Below are 15,542 nucleotides of genomic sequence, written 5' to 3'. Positions count from 1 at the left end.
ATTTCTGACCTCTGTTCCGGATAGCCGCAGACATTTTATGAGCCGCTTCCGCGCACTAAGGATATATGAAGTGCATCGGCACGTTCATTATTTGTGGATTACGGTGGCGGGGTAATCGTATTTGGGGGTGTAGTTTCGGACAGCCACAATCTGACTAGCGCGCGTTGCAGTAATCCCCTAACGGGCCGTTTTAAGTGCTGCGAGTGCCGCGGAACGTTAATAACATTAGCGATTAGCTTGTCTAAACAGCGGCATGGCGCCGGGTTTATGGCAGATTCACTGTGCGGGTGTCACGCCGAATTTGTGGCCGGACGCCGATATCCAGGGAGGCGTGGGCAGGGGCACGCACGCTAGCCCGCGCAGCTCGCCACACTCCAGAAAAACCCCCTCGCCGTCGGTACGCCGTGGAAATCACTGATCCTGTGTCCGTTCCACTTTGCACAGACAGACGTGATTTAGTGGGTGATCGCCAGGGGTATCACAATTAACCCTGATTGTGTGGATTCGACAGACGCAGAAAACAGCTTTCCTGTAATTTCGAAAGCTTTGGCAACCGGGGTCAGTACCCATGAAATTCTTGTGGCTTTCAGAATGTATCATGTACCAAAGAAACTTCAATTCACGAAATTTCCGTTTCACTATAAAAACAACCAAGTCTACATTTCGGTCCAGACTATCTAAACTGCAGATTACAGGTCCACATCAAAACACTGGCACGCAATACGAAAATTTAAAACAAAAAAGTGTTTTTAATACATCGGAGTGGGCCTTCTTACAATCGTAAAAGAGATAGGAGTAACCGTTTTGAACGGGATTATTCGGAAGCTTCAGTACACAAATAACATAAATCCAGTTAGCATTCACTCTCGGGTCGATTGAACTTAGTTGTGCTGTCGATTGAACTTAGATGTACTGATCGTCGACATTGACCCATGACATAGTGGTATTGATCAGTACCACGTAATACACGTGGAAGCAGAAAGAGTATAGAACACCGATAACATTTACTTTGCGTCTGTATTATTTTTTGGAATGTAGGTCGTGGTGAAATACAGATCTGGAGCGTAGCGCTACGCTTTGAATCAACTGAAATGTTGCTATATGACTGTGACTTGACGATTCGTGTTCCAAGGCTTCAGTTAACTTCCAAATGTAAAGCTCACGCTACATAGTGTCAATTTCTCAATGGCATATGGTCAGATGCGTTATACTTCAGTTGGTAACTTTCAAACATTGGTGTACAGGATTTTCGGTAGTTTGAAATGGGATCGACTTCGCGGGAAACTGTTTCCATCCATAGCTCATCAACCAAATCAGGAAACATTATTTTCTTTTCCTGCTATCATCTGATATGACTTCGTGAGCACTTGGAGCAATGGAAAACTATCTGGAGATTACTTTCTACGTTAACGAGATAATTTTAGAAACGTACAATAAATTCCATAGCAGCTGACACATAGCCTTCTACCATCACGAGTTAGTTGTATTGGATCTTAGACCTTCTTGTACGTTCCTCTCAGTATCGAGTTAACGAATAAAGTAATCTGTAAAAAATTTTCCTCTGATTCAAGAACTTAATAATCCGTACCTGACGACAGGACGTAAACGTCACATTATTATGACAGCATTATCCGTTACTGTAGCACAGTTTTCAAAACTAAATTACTGTAGGCAGATGACAAATACGTAAAAGAAAAGTATACCTACAACTCTAATAAAGCTTTGTTGTATAAGGTCATGAGGCCAACCTGAGCGTTTTAGCTGGCAATTCAAATCAATAAACATAAAAATATGAACTAATTTTTATGAAAACATTTTTAAATGGTAATACTTATTTTACTACCATCGGAAACAGCTAAAAAATTTTTTTATCTTATCTATTACAGCATTTACGCCAACTTCACTGAAATGGAGTCCTCACAACTGCCTTGATAGCTGTAAACATTGCTGTAGACAAATGACAGCAATGTAAAAGATAAGTAGAGCTATTACTCTAGTAAGACATTTTTATATCTTTCTGTACAGTCAGTAACTATGGAGCACTATCAAATATAAAGCAAACGTCATAAAAAGAAAGAGAACCTTATAAGCGGAAGTGCAAAACGTAAAACGTTCCTTCCATTTTTTAAATACATTGTTTCACTGAATCGTAAATTGTAAAGTAAAATAATATAGAATTAAATAATAAACGTTAAACACTACAGTATACGCTGTCAGTTCAAAATTTTCTCTAAATTGCTTGTTACTTATAAGAAATTTACGCTGGTAGATGTCGAACTACTCGTTTAGGCCAGGGATCCGTGTAAAACGCACATCTGTAGGTTGGTTGCTTGGTTGATTTGGGAGAGGGGACTAAACAAAGACGTCATCGGTCCAATCGGATTAGGGAAGGATGGGTAACCACAGCGCCACCTCGCTCGAGTGAAGGGTGTTGTGGAAGCTTCTACGGCATTCCGCTATAAACAAAGATTGATCTTGATCTAGATTGACGCAGACAGGAGACTGTACAGGCAACCAAAACGCATCGGTAATAGAAAACACAACGAGGAATGCAAAAGTCCTTGTTGTGCGTAGCAAGAAACGACATAAATAGAAACAAATGAATAAGAGAGAAGACAGGACTTTACTATGTTAGAATGATTCTTACGAAACTGAAATGGATTTGGGCTACGCATTACAGAGCCATTGTGAGAATAAAACTAAGAAGACGCTTTGCTCGATTCCTCGTGATCAGAATAAAAAGAAGAGGACGCTGTAGTTGAAAGGTGGCTGATGACGTAAACGAGCAAGAGAAAGACGTCTGCAGTAAGCTGACGATCGTGTTACATGCAGATGTCAGCTGGAGGTGTATATTGAGCAGTGGATGATGATGTTCATGATTTATATATTTATTTGTTTTCAAGTAACAAACGAAAGAATCTACATAACGACTATCAAACAGAAAATAGAAATTAGAAGGGAAAATACAACACGTGCGGTGAACTTGTACACTCCTGGAAATTGAAATAAGAACACCCAGAATTCATTGTCCCAGGAAGGGGAAACTTTATTGACACATTCCTGGGGTCAGATACATCACATGATCACACTGACAGAACCACAGGCACATAGACACAGGCAACAGAGCATGCACAATGTCGGCACTAGTACAGTGTATATCCACCTTTCGCAGCAATGCAGGCTGCTATTCTCCCATGGAGACGATCGTAGAGATGCTGGATGTAGTCCTGTGGAACGGCTTGCCATGCCATTTCCACCTGGCGCCTCAGTTGGACCAGCGTTCGTGCTGGACGTGCAGACCGCGTGAGACGATGCTTCATCCAGTCCCAAACATTCTCAATGGGGGACAGATCCGGAGATCTTGCTGGCCAGGGTAGTTGACTTACACCTTCTAGAGCACGTTGGGTGGCACGGGATACATGCGGACGTGCAGTGTCCTGTTGGAACAGCAAGTTCCCTTGCCGGTCTAGGAATGGTAGAACGATGGGTTCGATGACGGTTTGGATGTACCGTGCACTATTCAGTGTCCCCTCGACGATCACCAGTGGTGTACGGCCAGTGTAGGAGATCGCTCCCCACACCATGATGCCGGGTGTTGGCCCTGTGTGCCTCGGTCGTATGCAGTCCTGATTGTGGCGATCACCTGCACGGCGCCAAACACGCATACGACCATCATTGGCACCAAGGCAGAAGCAACTCTCATCGCTGAAGTCGACACGTCTCCATTCGTCCCTCCATTCACGCCTGTCGCGACACCACTGGAGGCGGGCTGCACGATGTTGGGGCGTGAGCGGAAGACGGCCTAACGGTGTGCGGGACCGTAGCCCAGCTTCATGGAGACGGTTGCGAATGGTCCTCGCTGATACCCCAGGAGCAACAGTGTCCCTAATTTGCTGGGAAGTGGCGGTGCGGTCCCCTACGGCACTGCGTAGGATCCTACGGTCTTGGCGTGCATCCGTGCGTCGCTGCGGTACGGTCCCAGGTCGACGGGCACGTACACCTTCCGCCGACCACTGGCGACAACATCGATGTACTGTGGAGACCTCACGCCCCACGTGTTGAGCAATTCGGCGGTACGTCCACCCGGCCTCCCGCATGCCCACTATACGCCCTCGCTCAAAGTCCGTCAACTGCACATACGGTTCACGTCCACGCTGTCGCGGCATGCTACCAGTGTTAAAGACTGCGATGGAGCTCCGTATGCCACGGCAAACTGGCTGACACTGACGGCGGCGGTGCACAAATGCTGCGCAGCTAGCGCCATTCGACGGCCAACACCGCGGTTCCTGGTGTGTCCGCTGTGCCGTGCGTGTGATCATTGCTTGTACAGCCCTCTCGCAGTGTCCGGAGCAAGTACGGTGGGTCTGACACACCGGTGTCAATGTGTTCTTTTTTCCATTTCCAGGAGTGTATATGCTTTGATAACGATTATTGATACAGCATCGCCCACAACGACAAATGCCGTCAAATCCCAACATTTCCGAAGGAACAGACACAAAGCGAAAAAAGTAGTCCAACTAAAACATTCATATTTCAATTCGTACTACTCGAATATGTAATAAAAATGGGGGTTCCTATTTTAAAAAACGCAGTTGATATCCGTTTGACCTGCGGCAGCGCCACCTAGCGGGCCAACCATAGCACCATCTGGTCTCCCCCTTCAAGCTAGACAAGTTTCCTTCTTGGTAGTTTTTTCGTTTGACACTTATTTCGTGAGATATTTGGCCCGGTCACTATCTCTCTCTCTCTCTCTCTCTCTCTCTCTCTATATATATATATATATATATATATATATATATATATATATATATATATATATATATATATCCAGGTACTTTCTGTGTGGGTGCACCATATCTTCGGAACCCCTGTGGGACAGTGAATGACAGTCAATGATACGAGCAGTGGGGCTAACTGATTCGGGTGCTACTTGCGTGTGACAGGTTGAGAATTTTGGTAGGATGGGAAGCGCGACCAGATGGCAGAAGAAATTAAGACAGTGTTCTACGGAAGTGGAGCATCTGGGTTACAGTCCTCGTCCGACACAAATTTCCAATCCTCAGCATTGATTTATTTCAGTGCTTGCAGGCGGCTGTAAACCTGATTACTCGTAACATAAAAGAAATACACTCTGTAATTGTAGCGTCAGTAATGGTGGAAGCAGCATCACTTGATCTACTTAACCGAAGAAAACAGGCTGAGTTTCTAACAACAGATACACTGATGAGCGTTGCAGACACCGTAAAGTGGCAAGCAGAGTACATAAGAGGAGCAGGGGCGTATGGGGAACCATTCTAGTAAAGACAGAGGCTACAAATCGGGAAAGCCACTGACATAACCAACGCTGACAAAGAGCTGATTGTTATACCCAGACAGCTACGAATGAGCATCTCTGAGAGGGGGGGGGGGGGGGGGGAACTGGTCAGCTGTTCGTGTCGTCAGTATATGCGGAAAGTGGATAAAAGATGGTGAAACAATGGGTAGGAGGCCATGTGTTGGATCGAGGTCGCACCGCAGATTGCCCCTTGTGTAAGGTGGAATAGTCGGAGATCTGTGTAGAACTGACGTCAGAGTACACTGTTGGCGCAGCATACCGTTCAGCGAAATCTCGCCAGCTACTACTGCATTGGGCACGTGAACATCGAGACTGTTCCGTGGTTCAGTGGAGTCGTGTCACCTCGACGGATGAATAATATTGTTCGTGTAGGGATACGCCATTATCAAGGTGAACTCCAGCTCGGAAAATGCACCTCGAGACAGAGGCAGACCACTGAGGCATTGGGGGGTTCAAATGGTTCAAATGGCTCTGAGCACTATGGGACTTAACATCTATGGTCATCAGTCCCCTAGAACTTAGAACTACTTAAACCTAACTAACCTATGGATATCACACAACACCCAGTCATCACGAGGCAGAGAAAATCCCTAACCCCGCCGGGAATCGAACCCGGGAACCCGGGCGTGGGAACCGAGAACGCTACCGCACGGCCACGGGCTGCGGACCATTGGGGGGAGTGGGGGCATTCATTTCCGCTTCTATGGAATGCGTGGTAACAATCTAAGTGCCGGCCGGAGTGGCTGAGCGGTTCTAGGCGCTACAGTCTGGAACCGCGAGATCGCTACGGTCGCAGGTTCGAATACTGCCTCGGGCGTGGATGTGTGTGATGTCCTTAGGTTAGTTAGGTTTAAGTAGTTCTAAGTTCTAGGGGACTGATGATCTCAGAAGTTAAGTCCCATAGTGCTCAGAGCCATTTTTTGAACAATCTAAGGCACTATCACATCTGTGGAGTAATTGAACATCATCATTGAACACCTCTTATATTCGATATCTTCCCTGACGTCGGTGGTTGGTAGGTTGGTTGATTTGGCGGAGGGGACCAAACAGCGAGGTCATCGGTCCCGTCGGACTAGGGAAGGATGGTGAAGGATGTCGGCCGTGCCCTCCAAAAGGAACCAACCTGGCATTTGCCTGAAGTCACAGAAAAGCTAAATCAGGAAGGCCGCACGTAGGTTTGAACTTTTGTCCTCCCGAATGCAAGTCCAGTGTGCTAACCACTGCGCCACCTGCAACGTCGATGGTTTCTTCTTGCATCATAGCTGTCCGTGTCACACTACCAAAACCGTGATACAGAAAACTGAGGAGCGTTGTAGGGGATTCTTGTTGAGCTCTTGGCCACCAGATTCGTCTGAGTTGAACCTGATGGAATATATCTGGAACAATGACACTATCGGGCGCCATCCCAGCATCCACGAATCATCGGATCGTAATTTACGTGTATTACGTGACCTGTACACAGACGACTGGTGCCGCATACCTCCGGAAACCGACCAAGAATATTTAGATTCCATTGCTGCTGTGCTACTTTCCAAAACTGGATGAACGCGCCAGTAATTAGATGGTCATTACGCTTTCAATCATCAGTCAACCACCTAATAGATCTGACGTAATATGGTAATGCTTCGTTAATTTATTGGTAGAATGTTAGCGTTAGGAGATGAGTAGGATGCTGGAAGGGCAACGAAATGGAGCATTGGAGACCTCATTTGGGATGACTAGTGTAGGTTGCGGTTGGAAGGAACGATGGTTTCCACGGATGAGTTCGTGGTCTGTGGGATGGACTGGTGGAAAAAGGGGAAAATGGGGAGGAGTAAGTGAGTAAAGTATTTCATTCGGAAAGGACATGAAATAAAAAATAACTAGAGGCGTGCTGGTAGAGGCGCCACCACAGGCCAGGTTCTTAAAAATTGGAGGGACTGTGGACTTTTAGCAGGAAAGTTTAAGGGAGATGTTGGTCTTGGAAGTGGCCTGACAACGTTTTGATCTAGTACGCTGTACAAGATGGCCAAGTTAGACGAATACGGCAACCGAAGCGGGGTGAATGTCGTTCTAAGATTTGGAAAATCTTACTTTGGCATACATAATAATGGGACGAAAAGTTTTATATCTATTGACGACCATAGTATCTAGTCTTCGTCGATGGCCAGTTGGCTCTTTAGGAGTGTCTGTTGTTCGCAACTATTGGATGGTTAGCGCATGAGAGTTACAGGTTATGTTTTGGACGTGTGTTTTAATTAGATGGAATGTAAGATCGTGATTTAGGAGTAGAATCCTTCACTAGTAATCAAAATATCCTGGGTTCGGTGTTCAATATCGATCATTGCTTAAATTCTGATTAAAAATCTTCGGAAATGATGGCTGCGATATTTTGTTACAAGGAAGGACTCTGACGCTCCCTAAGGCCTTGTCGAAGAGCACAGAGGAGCGTACTGAGTTTCGAGTCATCTACTAGCCCTTGGGATGGGAAACTGCCCTTAAAAGGCAAAAGAATCAACAATTATGAAAGACATGAGCATTTATAAGGTAATGGAAACCACTGCTTTAAACGTATATAGTCTTTGTGCATTGGAAATGTGGTCTCTAAGGAAAAAGAGTCTATGATACCTCTCCATTGGAAAAAGATTCCGGATTAGTCCCGAAATCAGATCACTGGGAGAGGACTGCCAAAGCGGAAACAAGCAAGAAAAAAATATTTAATAACCATCGAAAGGGACACATTTCACAAATTGGTGCGGGGAATGTTGGAATTCTGAAAGTGGTGGGGAAGCTAGAAAATCTGAAAAAGGAAATGAAAAGGCTGGTTCTAGATATAGTTGGGTTCAGTGAGATGAAATGGAAAAAATGGATGAGCCATGCTGCGGGTCGCGTTGGTGCTGTTTGTAGGTTTCCCCCTCTGTTGAAGGCGAGACGGTATCGTGTAGTTGGCATGGTTGCTGTTGTTTGTCTTCTTCTCGTGTCGACTGGCGCCACTCGGTATCACAAGCGTTGCCTGTCCGCTAGTGGCAGCAGCGGCGGTTATCGATATGTAGTAACTGTTGCCCTATCTTTGGGGCGACGTCGTTGTTTTTCCGGGTCGTGTGAGTGGGAGAGTACGGTTGGGGACTCAGGAGGAGCCAGGTCTGCGCAGTGACATAACACGCCGGGACCGCTGGCGGCACGCATGGACTGCCAGATGGAAGGGCTGTGGTCACGAGGGTGCACGATCTCGTCGTAAACCGGATCCAGCAAGCTTTAAGATGAGTGCATTTCAATCCAAGTAGAGAAACCTCCACCACTGTGATATCTCGCGATTCTTACGTGACTTGGGTTCGTGTTGCTGCTCGTAGTGTTGCCGAGGCGAAGAGCAGCGAATGGAGTGCTTGGGGAAGGCGGATCTGATTAGCTTTCCTCGACTTCTTATTACTACGTTCAGCTTGTTACAATTCGTTAAGTTCAACCAGCGGTAATTTTTTTAGCGTGGTGGCCTCTAATGTCCCAGTTACCTGCCATGGGGGTTAGTCTATGTAACGGCAGTGTACGTGTCCTCGCCTTGTCGTTGCTGTCCGGTAAGGCGTGTAGTTTTGAATGCTTTCTCCATTGTAGGTCGGATGATGATTCATCTACTCTGGTGGTAGTGAATCCTTTCTCGTTCCAGGCGCTCTAAGCACAGTATTCTGGGGACGTAGTGCAGACCGCCGGTTCCGGCTTTGGCGTATTGTTCCATCCTTGCATTTGTAGCTTCAGCAAGATTATCATTAGTCATTCGTTAGAGTGCCACTAGTCTGTGAAGTGAATGCAACTCTTGGCTGCCTATCTCATCGCTCGCGAACTTGTTTGTTGCCGGACCTTCTCAGAGGTCGATTCGTGCGGCAGAGGTTCGAGTCCTCCCTTGAGCATGGGTGTGTGTGTTTGTCCTAAGGATAATTTAGGTTAAGTAGTGTGTAAGTTTAGGGACTGATGACGTTAGCAGTTAAGTCCATAGGATTTCACACACAACTGAACATTTTTGAACAGGTCGATTCGTGGAGCACCGTCTGTGGCTCCTTGGTTCTTGTAAGACATGTGTGTTCTTAAGGGAGGTCTGATGGCCAGTAGTTCAGTGTAACGCTCCTTCAGCTCACGCCTTCTGCGGGTATAATCTACCTCAGTACCCTTTAAGGAATTTATGTACTGGTCCTTGTGTTTTATTATTATAGTATTTATTACAATACCTTGTAATGCCTACAGTAAAGTTTATATATGTGTAGTCAATAGTTCTGGTAGCCTTCTGGAATACGTCTAGCAGTTTAGTGTTCAGTGGATGTTGAGGGTTGTGTTACAAGGTTTACCATCATCTTATTTCAGCCGTTGGGTGATGGTCAGTTGCTTGTCTTTTATTAACCTTTGTTATTGTGTTTGCTGTTTTACAGCAGGTTTCTAAACTTTTTTATATTATTGGCGTTCCTGGCGTGTAAGGCCTCCAGCCGTGATGTGATCATTTGCCTTAAAATTCTAATTTGGTATCTGTATTTTAGCAGTGTCCGCCCCTCGTGGTCTCGCGGTAGCGTTCTCGTTTCATGAGCACGGTCTCCCGGGTTCGATTCCCGGCGGGGTCAGCGATTTTTCCTGCCTCGAGATAACTGGTTGTTGTTGTGTCGTTTTCATCATCATCATTCATCCCCATTACGGTCGGAGGAAGGCAACGGCAAACCACCTCCATTAGGACCTTGCTTGCCTAGTAAGGCGGTGCGGGTCTCCCGCATCGTTCCCCTACGCTCTGTAAAGAAGCATGGGACTTCATTTTTTTCCATTTTAGCAGTAAGCCTTAAATCCTTGTTTACTGCCATTCCTGGCGTCTGATGCCTTCTGCTGTGTTTGTGGCCACTTGCGTTTAATATTTCAAAACCGTACCTGTAATTTGTAAGTTGCAGCGAGTTTAAAACAATTCTTAATTTATTGCCATTCCTGGCGTGTGAGGCCTTCTGCCCAGATCACAGTGGCTTGCTTTTAAAAAATTATCTGCTGTATCTGTATTTAATGGTGATTTGCTAAATTGTGACACACTGAATACACTATTATTTACACAGTTGTTTATGCCTTCGTTAATAAGGTGTGGTATTTTTATTTATTGTTGAGTCTGGAATTACTGGTTTAAAATAAATTGTGTGTCACTGTAAAAGGCAACCAATAGTAACTGATTACAGTCCCGTCCACAATCGTAACCGAATCCTGCCTTCCCTTGACTACCATGTTTCAATGGAAGAAGGGATTTCTGATCAGACGAATTTATTATAATATCTACGTCAGCAGAAACTGGTAACGCTAACAGGATTCGTTATGAATAGCATGGAAGGCCAGAGGGTGAACTGCTATGAGCAATTCTGTGATAGAGCGGTTCATATCAGAAATGGCAGCAGATGTTTGCCGTAAACAACAATTCAAATTTATATACTGACGTCACAAGCAGAAAATGAAGAGATAAAGAAAATATAAGACTATACTGAGCATTAATTTCATTATCGAATTAGGGATGAAAATCTTACAATCATGACTGACTGAAACGTTGTAATAGGGGAAACAAAGATGAACCATGCGGCTCAGCTTCCACTGAATTCCCAGGTTCGATCTTCCCCGTTTTTGTTTACTTCTGGGATGTTCGTGTTGTGGTGGAGGCGCTGACCTCGCGGGGGCAGCTCAATTTCAGCGACGCTAGTCGCGAGAGGACGCGATCGGCAGACCGGCGGACAGTGTGATCGATGCAAGAGAGTCTTCTGGAGCGGCTCGGGTAGGACGGAACTGGCAGTGTGAGTTTGGAGGCGACTGCCTGGACGGACAGAAGGAGAACCAGAGGCCCATAGATGTCTGCGCTCGGTTGAAAGGCACCTTCGCCTTGCCCTGATAGTTCTTCCATTACTTAGTGACCTTCTTTAACTTCTGTTACCTGGTGGAGTTGGTGTAGTGCAGTGAACCTGTACACGAATATTGAGCGTAGTTGCAAAACTCCGACTAATGGCTTAGCTGTTTGCTTACGTGAATTCCCAAACGAATGAGCCAGGATAGTGTAACTTGGTGGCACTGCTTCATATTTATTCATTTAATTAGAAGGCACACCCAGTGTTCTGTTCTAGATATTTCCTGACATCTTATAGGTAACGGGTGTGCATCCTCAAACCACACTCTTGAACTGTGCAAATAACTGTATTCTCCAGAGTTAACCTAAGTGTTTGGCTGTTTGGTTTAACCTTCGATCTGTTGGTCACCTATTTGAGTAGTTCTGGGTGCCTGTAACGTCTTTCTTGTATTTCAGTTCGATACGGCCATGTGAGGATTGTGGCCCTTGGTTTCTTCCCGTTGCCTTTTGAGCCCCTAGTAGCTCGTTGTTTCCATATTGACTGTGGTTTCACAAAGGCATTGTCCTATACCGGAGCGGACTTGGGTTTCCTTGCAGTGTGTATTTATTAAATCTACTTCTGGACAGGTGGTATGGTACCGACCGTTAACATATGCCTTAGTGTGTTCTAGTTTTGCTGGAGTGAGGGACACACCTTGCGGAAGACGACGCAAGTCTGACGGGGTGGAAAGACACCTAGACATGCGACAACCGAGGGATGACATTTCTGCAAACGGCTCGCCGAATCAAGAATTACGTAAAGCAATTTATACACACTCGCAGAGTTGAGTCAAAAGTACATTTTGAGGGTGCCTCCTAAGTCTTTTTCTTAAATGGTTAATACTTTTTTAAAAAGTCTATTGCTTGTTTAACTAAAATAAATTGTAAGATTTTATTAACTAGCCCCACCAAGATGTTAATATTTTAAAAGCAAATTGTACACATTTGGAAAGTTGGGTTTAAAGCACGTTTTTGGGGTGTCTCTTTTTTGTCTTAAATGGTTAACACTTTTTTAAAGAACTGAGCAGTTCTAAATCTTTTTGAAGCGCTTGAGTAGGCCTGTAGTTTGCATTACATGTTTTTTTATTTAAATTCTTTAAGCTGTATTATATTTCTTAAAACACCAGAGACGTTATATTATTTTTAAAAAATGGTTCTTGTTTAAATGAAGTGTGTAAACTAGAGGGTGAAAGATGTTTTCCCCGAACCTTGCCTAGCCATTCCACGTTCCCTTGGCTATGTTTCTAAACTGGTTTTACGTTTTTATCGCTCATGTCCGGAGAGAAGACGAGTTATTGGAGAGTGTGGGGTTGGTAGTGGTAATGAAATAAGAGAAATAGTCATTGAGTTCTGCAATGTATTTCACCCAATAATAACGAATACAATGATCAGAGATCCAAAGGGGAGGTTGTGTCCTTCGAAAAGGTCTGGAGGCACAGGATGATTCTTGCTAGGTTACACCGTGGTCTGACAGAGGCCCCAAAGTCAGGTATTAGATTGTAAGTCGTAGCCAGGAGAAGATGTAGACAATGTTGTGAGGAAAGAAAACCGAAGACTGCTAATTGGAAAATGCAACAGGTCTACTGAAGACACTGCGTACACTACACATATCCGTCCTCTTCTGGAGTACTGCTGTGTGGTGTGAGATTCGACGGAGGTCATCAAAAAGATTAGAAGACGGGCAACTCGTTTTGTATTATCGCGAAATAGTCCCGCAGGTCTGATAACCGAATTGGGGTGGCAGCCATTAAAGCAAAGGTGTTTTTCTTTACGGATGGATTTCCTCATGAAATTTCGATCACCAACTAGTTTGTTGGTGCCTATCTATACAGGGAGGAATCATCCCAATAATAAAATAAGAGAAGTCAAAGCTCGCACGGAAAGATTTAAATGTTAGTTTCTCCCGAGCACTGTTCGAGAGTGGAACGGCATTTCATTGTGAACCGTAGAGTAATCATATAGATGTAGATATAGGTTCAGATCGCAATTTAGAAATGATTTAGGGTGAACTTAAGTCTAAGAGTATGGGAAGAAGTGGTTATTGAATTACTGAGGACTTACGAGACACGTTTAAGGTAGCCTACGGCTTTAGATACTGCAATAATTAACACTACAACAGGCAGTTAACCTATGGATTAATGGACGTCTCTAAGAAGAGGTAGCTGCGGTGAAACCCCGGGTAATAGGAGAAATACTTCAATTTTTGTTCTATACTTATGTATCAGGTTTGTACGACTATGCGAGCCAAAGGTGCTTGGTCATAGAACGCGTCAGGAGATATTTTGCAGAATAATGATAAAAAAATTATAAAACAAAATAATTAAAATATTAATAACATAAGAAAAAACAGTGTGAGAGAATCTCTTGTGTTTTATACAACCTTTCGTATTGAATTTGGATTTACCATTCAATTTTTTCAGTTCATATCGTTTGTCTATCAAGTGTTCACTAAATAAAAGTTGCAGTCTCTTCTGCACGAGGCAGTGATGGAATATGTACAGCGATAACAGCTTTAGAAAGCCTAGACATGTGAACAGCGGCCTACACAAAATTTGCGATCTGGCCCCGCAGATGAGTCTGACTGCCATTCTCTGAACTAAGATTATTCTTGGTGGGTGCACAGAGTCGTCCCAAAATATAACCCGTATGAGATAATAGAAAAGAAGTAAGTAAGTTTTCGCGTTTCAGTATCACAGACAGGGAACATGAAACTTATAGTGAAGATAGTGGCATTCAGTCTCTGACCAAGACCTTGAACGTGATACTTATATGAAAATCATCCAATCTACCCTCAGTACTATTTATTTAGACTGGTAGACTTCTCAGAATAGTTTACCTCCTTGGAAAAATTAAAGGATTTTACAGAAGTTTTGTCTAAGAAGCTGTATACATAGCGTTTTCTTACAGTTCAACGCCAATATCGTCTCTGAAAAGTACTTTACATGCTGATGTTGCAAACTCGTCTATTAGCTACATCATTCATAAAAAATTACGTTTCAGAAACTTTTTTTATGACAGTTTTAGGGCACAGTTATCCATTGCGTGTCACAAATGTTTTTGTTTTTTTCTAACAGACACTTTGTGGATATTTTATCGTTTTTATGCTGTGACTCCTGCATTATGTAACCAAGTTTAATATGTTTCGGCGATGATTATGCCAAACATTGTGTTACGTGAAAATGGCCAAAAAGGAGCAAATTCTCTACACTGTCACATGGAAGAACTTACATTAAAAATGTATTACATAACTGAGTTCCAAAACGAACCTTGTTTCGTTTCGTACTCTAGGCAATATCGTGCGCTCATCCAGTTGTCTATAGTTACTTTAGGCATGTTACCAATGCTACGATAGATTAATCTCTTCCCGTTTCAGTACTTTTCCTGTCGAGCCAGTTTTAGTTGATCACAGGGCAATTCAAGAAGGATGAAAATTATAAAGAGCAGTAGGCACACTTATTACGACCTGGGCATAGCCAATAATAAGTACTGCAGTCGCCATTATTGCCAGTAATCGGACAACTTGAATGCGTTTTGAATATCTATAATGAAAGCCTTAACACCCATTTGAAGATGTATGGAGCGTATACACCCTGCATATAGCGTCTGCTGCCTCCAGACATTCTGAAGTATGCAGCAACTGGGAAGTCTGAAGGATGAGAGTGATAGGTGGCTGAAATACGTCATCACTGCAGTTGAAACTTGGGTACAATTTTATGACTCTGTAACGAAACAGAGAAGTAGCGTGTGGATGCCAAATGGCCAATCACCCTCTAAAGAAATCTGGAAATAAGACCTCAATCACATTCTTCGATTAGCAAGACACGGTGGCATTCATAATGTTTCAAGAGATGCTACAGTCAATGCAGCACATTACAGACACGTCCTGAACACACCGATGGACTATGACATTCCAAAGAAGGGGAACTAACTTGGGCAGTGGAAGCTTCATCATAATAATGTTTGATCAGTTGTTGCACGTCCGCCCCGATAGCTGAGTGGTCAGCGTGACGGATTTCCGTGCTACGGCCCCGGGTTCGATTCCCGGCTGGGTCGGAGATTTTCTTCGCACAGGGACAGGGTGTTATGTTGTTCATCCCCACCCGGCGCTCAGGTCACCCAATATGGCGTCGAATGTAACAAGACCTGCACCAAGGCGGCCGGACCTGCCCCGCAAGGGGACTCCTGGCCAATAACGCCAAACGCTCATTTCCATTTTCCATTTGTCGCACTAATTGTGATTGGCCATAAAAGGCATTTGTGCAATATCCTATCCACCTTAAATTCCATACCTGGCTATTTCGATCTTCATCTCGCTGCTAAAAACGGTTTTTGAAGGACGTCTTTATGATAATGAAA

Source organism: Schistocerca nitens, chromosome 2 (assembly GCF_023898315.1).
Source record: "Schistocerca nitens isolate TAMUIC-IGC-003100 chromosome 2, iqSchNite1.1, whole genome shotgun sequence".
Classification (NCBI taxonomy): domain Eukaryota; kingdom Metazoa; phylum Arthropoda; class Insecta; order Orthoptera; family Acrididae; genus Schistocerca; species Schistocerca nitens.
Note: the sequence above shows the minus strand (reverse complement) of the source record.